General features: G+C 41.0%; 1 long non-coding RNA gene across 1 annotated transcript; it reads right to left on the reverse strand.

Annotated features, from left to right (window-relative positions):
* Positions 1–4,787: 4,787 nt before the first annotated feature.
* LOC118599017 lies at positions 4,788–6,546 on the reverse strand. Its single transcript, XR_004948272.1, has 2 exons — positions 6,490–6,546; positions 4,788–5,926 (listed from the first exon to the last, which is right to left on the reverse strand). It is a non-coding gene; the product is annotated as an uncharacterized LOC118599017 (long non-coding RNA).
* Between the last annotated feature and the right edge of the window lie 314 nt (positions 6,547–6,860).

Raw genomic sequence — 6,860 nt, forward strand, 5'->3', positions numbered from 1 at the left:
AAAGAAAAGAAAAGAGGGGAAAGGACAGCACGTGAAGGCAGGAAGTGTGTTGTCTGCGAGCCATGTGCTGAGGCCAGGCGTGTGAGTGATCAGGGAAGCTGATCACGTCACCGTATGACTCAGAGTGGAAGAAGCCGCGCATATACACAAACAGCCTCATTCAACGGCACAAATCCAGACGTGCAAAAATCCACCGTACTGGCAATAAGAAGTCCAAAAATAGGCAGCAAACAGACAGGAGGAGCTTCCACAAACCTGGAAAGTGAGAAATTATGCCCAAAAGTACAGGAGAATCAAGGTGTCTTGAATGCTGATAGTTCCTAAGTGTTGACCTACTTTATCCTAAATCTAGTCTCTAGTGACTGACTGACAATGAAGTTCAAATGAATCATCAAAAGTCTGATTATTAAATTCCCTATAGCAATCATTGTGTGATCTATTGTAAAAGTGTTCCCAGTAGTCTTTTAAATATGGTTATGCTGTATTTAGCCTAAATAAAAAACATTGTTTTCTAGGACATACTTTCCGCAGTGTGGCAGCAGTTCATTAGAAATTCACCTCTGAGTTGTGGGCGGGACCATTAGGCCGAATCTGAATTCTTCCCCAAACCCTCCAATTGAAGGGGCATTTGAAGGGAAAGGGGTGTTCGAAATAGATTTTTTAAGGGTAGAGTGAAAGGACTTCGAGTTCTGTATCCCTCTGCCGGAAGGGCGCCGTGTCGCACTGTGCCGTGAAGGAAAAACGTTTCACTTCATAAAACAGAAGGTTACATTTAAATCAAGTAAAGACTTTTTGTTTTAGCATGACCTTCATAAAGTTATAAAACTGCTGTTGTGCATTTTCCTATTGCTAGCATCTTCACGCTAACATAGCTGATCGGCGACAATTGATGACATCATCGAGTGGGAGTAGCATCTGAATTTGAAGACACTTTTTCCATATCTCTCCGTTTGGAGGGCGAAATGTGGGGGTAGGGAGAAGCCGTAGGGTAGGGCAAGAATTCAGATCCGACATTAATGCGGCCGTTGATACAGAAGCTGGAATGGTATCTATACCTTTCATAACACTTTGCATAAAAAGAAGCAAAACAATTTTACTGAACTGGAAAAACAAGAAAAATATTTATTTTAGTCAATACAGAAATCTGCTGTATTGACTTAGAAAAAAATGTCAGTCAAGAATAAAGAAGTTGGTCTCTCTGGTCCTCATAGCTAACATCATGACTTGGGGGATGTTGGGCGTTGTCGCTGGGATCTCCTTGGATTTTTGGGTGCCATGTGAGGCAGTGGAGCGCTGTCTTTTGGGCTTGGTCATGGGGGGCATGGGCAGTGCAGTGGGGGAGTGGCCTGGCCTGGGGAGTGGTCTTTGTGCATGTGCTGGAGTTGTGCCCCATTGGGCAGGTACCCTCTCTGCGTCTGGTGGCCAGGCAAGAACAATGGTGTAAATGATGTATGCTTGTATAGCACTTTTCTACCTTAATCCAAGACCCAAAAAGCTTCACAGTTCCATTCACCTGTTCACATATTGATGGCGGCTCTGTTGCTGGACACTGGCGCCAAACTTCCACCAGAGGCAAGGTGGGATACATTGTCTTACCCAAGGAGACTTCAACACATAGGCGGGCAAGGCTGTAAGGTCAATCGCCCTACCGCTGCACCGCGGATGCCCAGGAAGGAGGCCGCTCACCGTATCCCCATCTGCACGACCACTAGACCCGGTGCCCGGACATATAGTATCCAGTTCACAACTACTTACTCCTGTTGATTCAAATGATCTAATAAATTCATACTTTCCTGGAGGATCAGTGCTTGTTTGCATGTTCTTGCTCTAGAATTGCCCCAGTTATCCAAGTAATGTTTGAGCGATCCAAGGAACCATCACTGATTTAATGAGCCATTCACAGTTTCACTGTACTGGCCATGTGTACTTATGCTGCATTCACACCGGACGCAATTCGCGGGGCAGTGGGGACAAGTTACATGTTAAATCAATGCATAGATGTGATCTGAGGTCTTTGCAGCGCGATTTGGGCCTCAGGCATGGCGCAGTTGACGTGGTACGTCAACCAATCAGGGACTCAGTTATTTGGTTGTCCACTGTATCCTATCAAACGCTAACAAAGCTTGCAAGCATCCCACCCACGTATCAGCAAACTTTTAATAGAGCCTTGGACTTTAGAATCACTGGTCGTCTCAAACCCCCCTTGGAAGTACCTGCTGCTTCCAAGAAGTCAAAGTCCTATAGACTTCCATTGAGAAATAAATATCTGTTCCTCAGTCATTCTATTGGTCAGAATAACCATTCTTGACTCGAACCAGTCACTATTGACGAAATGGTGGTGGCTGTATTAGGAAACTACGGTGACAGCTCTGGCCTGATTTCATGTGGGTCGGAGGTAACGCCTTTTCTATGGGTGACGTCAGCACCTCGCATTGTCCAGAGATTAATATACGTCTAAGAATGAAGCTTTGTATCCAGGTAAACGTCATTGTCTCGTCACTTCTGCATCAGACGGCGGCCGCTGACGCTGGCTCCTCTGGCCGGGATGAATCCATGTTTTCTCCGTGCACGCTCTCACATTCAAATGCAATGACGACTAACATGAAAGAGGTAAACAGTGGCTGCAGAACAAGCAGGACCAGTTTTTGACACGTGGCTTGGTGCTGCAGCAAACGTCGACTTCACCTGACTCATTTGCATATAGTAAAGCTCTGCTTCAACCCTAGTTACACCTGAAAAAAGAAACTGATTTTGTTCCCTTTAAATTGTTGGATGTGCAAATTTCTAGAAGCTTCTTTTGTTATTGTATGTAAAAAAAGGGGGGGAAAAATGGTAAATGGTGTGTTCTTATAGAGCACTTTTTTTTTTTTTTTTGCTTGACTGAGATCTTGGGGTTGTGAATACCGGCTGTTTCCATGTGAGCGCAGGACTCAACGTGGAATCTGAGTGGAAATTACCAGAAAAAAAAATAGGACTTAAAATTCTTCAAGATTTGGGCATGACCAAAACATGACACAAACCCTGACTGTGTATCAGACAATCAAAGACAGTTCTGAGAAATCAGATTAGTGTTGAAATGTTGAGGAGGACAGGGAAACGTTTAGAGGAATTAGTTTTCAGTGGAAGTGGGAGCAGCAACAAAACTTCTTTAGAGAAGGGTATTTTACAGATTCAGGCTCGTCTTTGCTCCTATTAGACATGACTGTTCAGTGTGGAAAAAGTCTCAGGATCCGTCCAAATTTAAAGTCCCACTCCGAACATCTTTTGTAAAATTGTTCCCAATGGTCTTTTAATTATGATTATGTTGTTTTTTTAGCCTAAAGTAAGAAAAACTGTTGTTTTTAAGGACTTAGTTTCTGCAGAGCGGCAGGAGTTCATTAGAAATTCATCTCTAAGTTGTAAGAGTAAGCCTGCCTCTGCTTCCCGACATCCCTCTGTTTACACTCTCTCCCGCTAGCTTATAGCCCCTAACACTCCCAATTTTAGGGTTTTTTGACAGTTTTACATTACATGCATTGTAAAGAAGAAAAAAATCTAATACAAGTTGGACTTTATGTTTTTAGCAAAATACAGGAACAAGAATGGACATTTTAGCTTGAAAGGCAAATCAAAATTTATAAAAAAAATACTTGACTGAACTTATGCATGCTTCAATACTGTAACCAATGATGCTTATTTAGCTTCATGAAACATAGGAGGAATCTTATATATTAAGGCAACGTATTGATAATTATAGCATAAGAACATGCTAACAAGTCAACTAGAATCTTTATAATCACTAAATCTGTTTAATTCTTCATATTCTGTGTCACTTTGGGCAATTCCACCGAGCCTAGGACTGAGCTGCTTCTTCTTTATGGCTGTCAGTAGCAAATACAGATGAACACACCTACAGTTCCCTCTGGTGGTTGCTGCCATTTAATAAATATAAATATATATATATATATATATAAGTCGCACTCGTGGCCATACTATGCAAAAAATGGGACTTATACTCCGAAAAATTGAGTAATTGATCTGGACCAAACAGCTCAGTGTGAATGTTTCTCAGTTAGGCTAATTTCAAGTTTAGCTAATACTTCAGCTACATGCTAGCTGTTTAGGCTAATTTAAGCTTTTTAGGCTAATTTGACATTTAACTAATATTTTAGCTGGCTATCAGCTTCAGTATTTTCAGCTATCAATTTCAGCATCTTCAGCGGCCAAATTCAGCTTACAGCATTCACACTAGCATTATCACAGGTAATGTTAAATATATGTAGTTTTTAGTTAGTTTAAAGCTGATGATGTTTAAGATTTGTGCTTTACATCTAGTTTGTGAATGATCCGATTAGTCGACTATTAAAATCATGGTTTGTGGCAGCACAACTTCAGTGACAAGATTCACCAAACACAGGACTAAAACCTTCTAAAGAAAGAAATCTAAATATATCAGATGAGCCATCAGTGTGTGACCACGGAGCTGCTTTGAGGCAACAGTAGCCATAGTGACGAGAAGCTTCCTGCGTTTGTGTCAGGAGAGCACTATGGGTGTGGAAACATCTGAAAGTATGTGAATCCATATGCAGCTCATGTGTTAGGGTGTGATAGAATGTGGGTTCCTATCAACACCTTTCATCCTGGCTTCCCTTGTGCAGGGGGAGAAGCAGCAGTGCAGGATGGGTAATCAGAGCACTGCACACCTCAGAGTCTGACTAACACGTTTTCATGTCACTCAACATTTTCTTGAAATCAGTCGTTATTTTTTAGGGTTTTTTAAAGCAAAATAAACAGAGGAGTCACCAGTATTCCAGGAAAATCATGGCTTTGTACGGCTGTATTACTATTCAAATGATCCGTGTCCTACCTGCTAAATACACCTGACATGATGTCATCACACTTTGTGCAAACAATGGAGATGGAACTGGAACATCGTGTGCCTGAAGTCCTATCGACAAAATTTACAAAAGTGACCTCTGACCTCGCTCAAAAAAGTGAACTGGAACACGTCTGATTTCCTCAAACGGGCCTAAGGTTGAAAGGGCCGCCACAAATTTACAGAACAATAATGTGCAGAACTGCTTCAAAGGCAGATAAATACTTTGTTTTTGATGATCAGAGAAAAGAGCAGCAACAAGAGTTTCCTGCACACGGCTCACACTCTCACAGGGCATGCATATTTCATGAGGTAGTAAGAGATGAGGGCCAGTGTCCTGATTCTCCTCCAGAACTGCTGACCCATGCAGTAACCCAAACACACAATGTGCTGCAAATCCTCATCTACAAAACTCCCATCACATTGCTGAGTGTGCATCTGCTGCTGCCAAGTTCTTGGCCTGCAACAAATCCAAGCCCCAGTCTTCCTGTTATGCTGCACATAATGGGATTTATTCTGCGGGGTAGAAAAAAGGAGGATGTGATCAAAGTCTTAAATGTTTGTGTTGACGATTTACACAGAACAACTGCTGAAGAAAGAAGCAGCTGAAGCTCACAGAAGCCCACTGCACCCACGTGGTGCCTCCACGTCAGTGCAGGTTTCTGGATGGATTTATACAGCAGCTCTCTGCTGCCATCTAGTGGACTTTTGGAGAACTGCAAGCAAAAGCATCAGTTTGTTCGGCAGTTTTAAAAGCAATTTTTTCAGAGTTCCGGTTGTTCCTAGAATCTCCAAAACTAAAAATTTAGCTGAACTAAGTCATTGCTTCCGTTTGGGAGGCAGATCAACCATTATAATTTAATTATTGCGAACATTTAAAAGGCACATTTTTATGAATAAATGGCGTAATGCCCACAAATCCATCAATAATGTTTTGTCAGTAAGACACTGACCCAGATGGCTCCTTTAGTGTCAGTAGTTGTAAATCCTTCAGCTGTGAATTGGAGCTCATGGCTTGAATTTCCTGTTAGCTGCAGTTAATCCAGACAGAATGGAATTCCCATTCAGTGACTAAAAGAAAAGAAAAGTACATTTTAATTCTTGGAACTCTGTATTGAGAATGTTTTTGAGATACAAACTTTACTAAAGACAACTTTACTATAATTAAAGTAAATCCTCACACAAAGTTTAATTTTTTTCCATAATATTTTAGCAACAAAAGCCTTGTATTCTTTTTTCCCTCAACATCTTCATTAAGACGATTTTCCAAACTTCATTAGGATGTTCAGCTTTTCTATCTGCTGAAATAGAAAACCACAAAGCTAACATTAGTGGACACGCTTCCAGTTCATCAATAATAAACATGTCAGAGTTGTATTTTGCTTGGAGCTTTCATAAGACAAAGACTTGAGAAGCATCAGTCAGTGATGACCTGCAGGGGTCATCACACCACAACCTTCAAGCTTTTAAACAAACTTTCACAATAAAAGTCATCAGTGTGAATGTACTAGAAAGTAAATAAACATTTTACTTTGAACAGAACTCCTCACTTTCTACTTCTTAATCAAAGTTTGAACTCTGCTGACTATCGTTCTCCTCTTATATCTCTTTCCTGTTTTGTACACTTCAGTTACCTTTTCCCATAGATCTTTTGACAGCTCTTTAGCCTTCCTCATGACTCAGATCCAGAAATGTCAGTGCAGCTCTGGATAAAGGATGCAATGGTCTGTTAGGAGTTCAGATACTCCAAGCTCTTTAGTGCACACATGGACTACAGGTAAACGAGTCACAGGTGAGGATGGTTACCTTTAGCTGTCAATCAAACCCCTTTGGATCAGCTTCTGAACAGGGTCATTGGATAAGTTTATATTGTCAATATGATTTTAAAAGGGTGAACTGAATTTTTTGACAATAAATGGCTTCATCCAACCACTAACTATGAGTGGAAAACACATTTTTGTGCTATTATTCATATTCTTTGAAAAATGACCAAATAATCATTGTT

This window comes from Oryzias melastigma, linkage group LG8, assembly GCF_002922805.2.
Source record: "Oryzias melastigma strain HK-1 linkage group LG8, ASM292280v2, whole genome shotgun sequence".
In the NCBI taxonomy this organism is placed as follows: domain Eukaryota; kingdom Metazoa; phylum Chordata; class Actinopteri; order Beloniformes; family Adrianichthyidae; genus Oryzias; species Oryzias melastigma.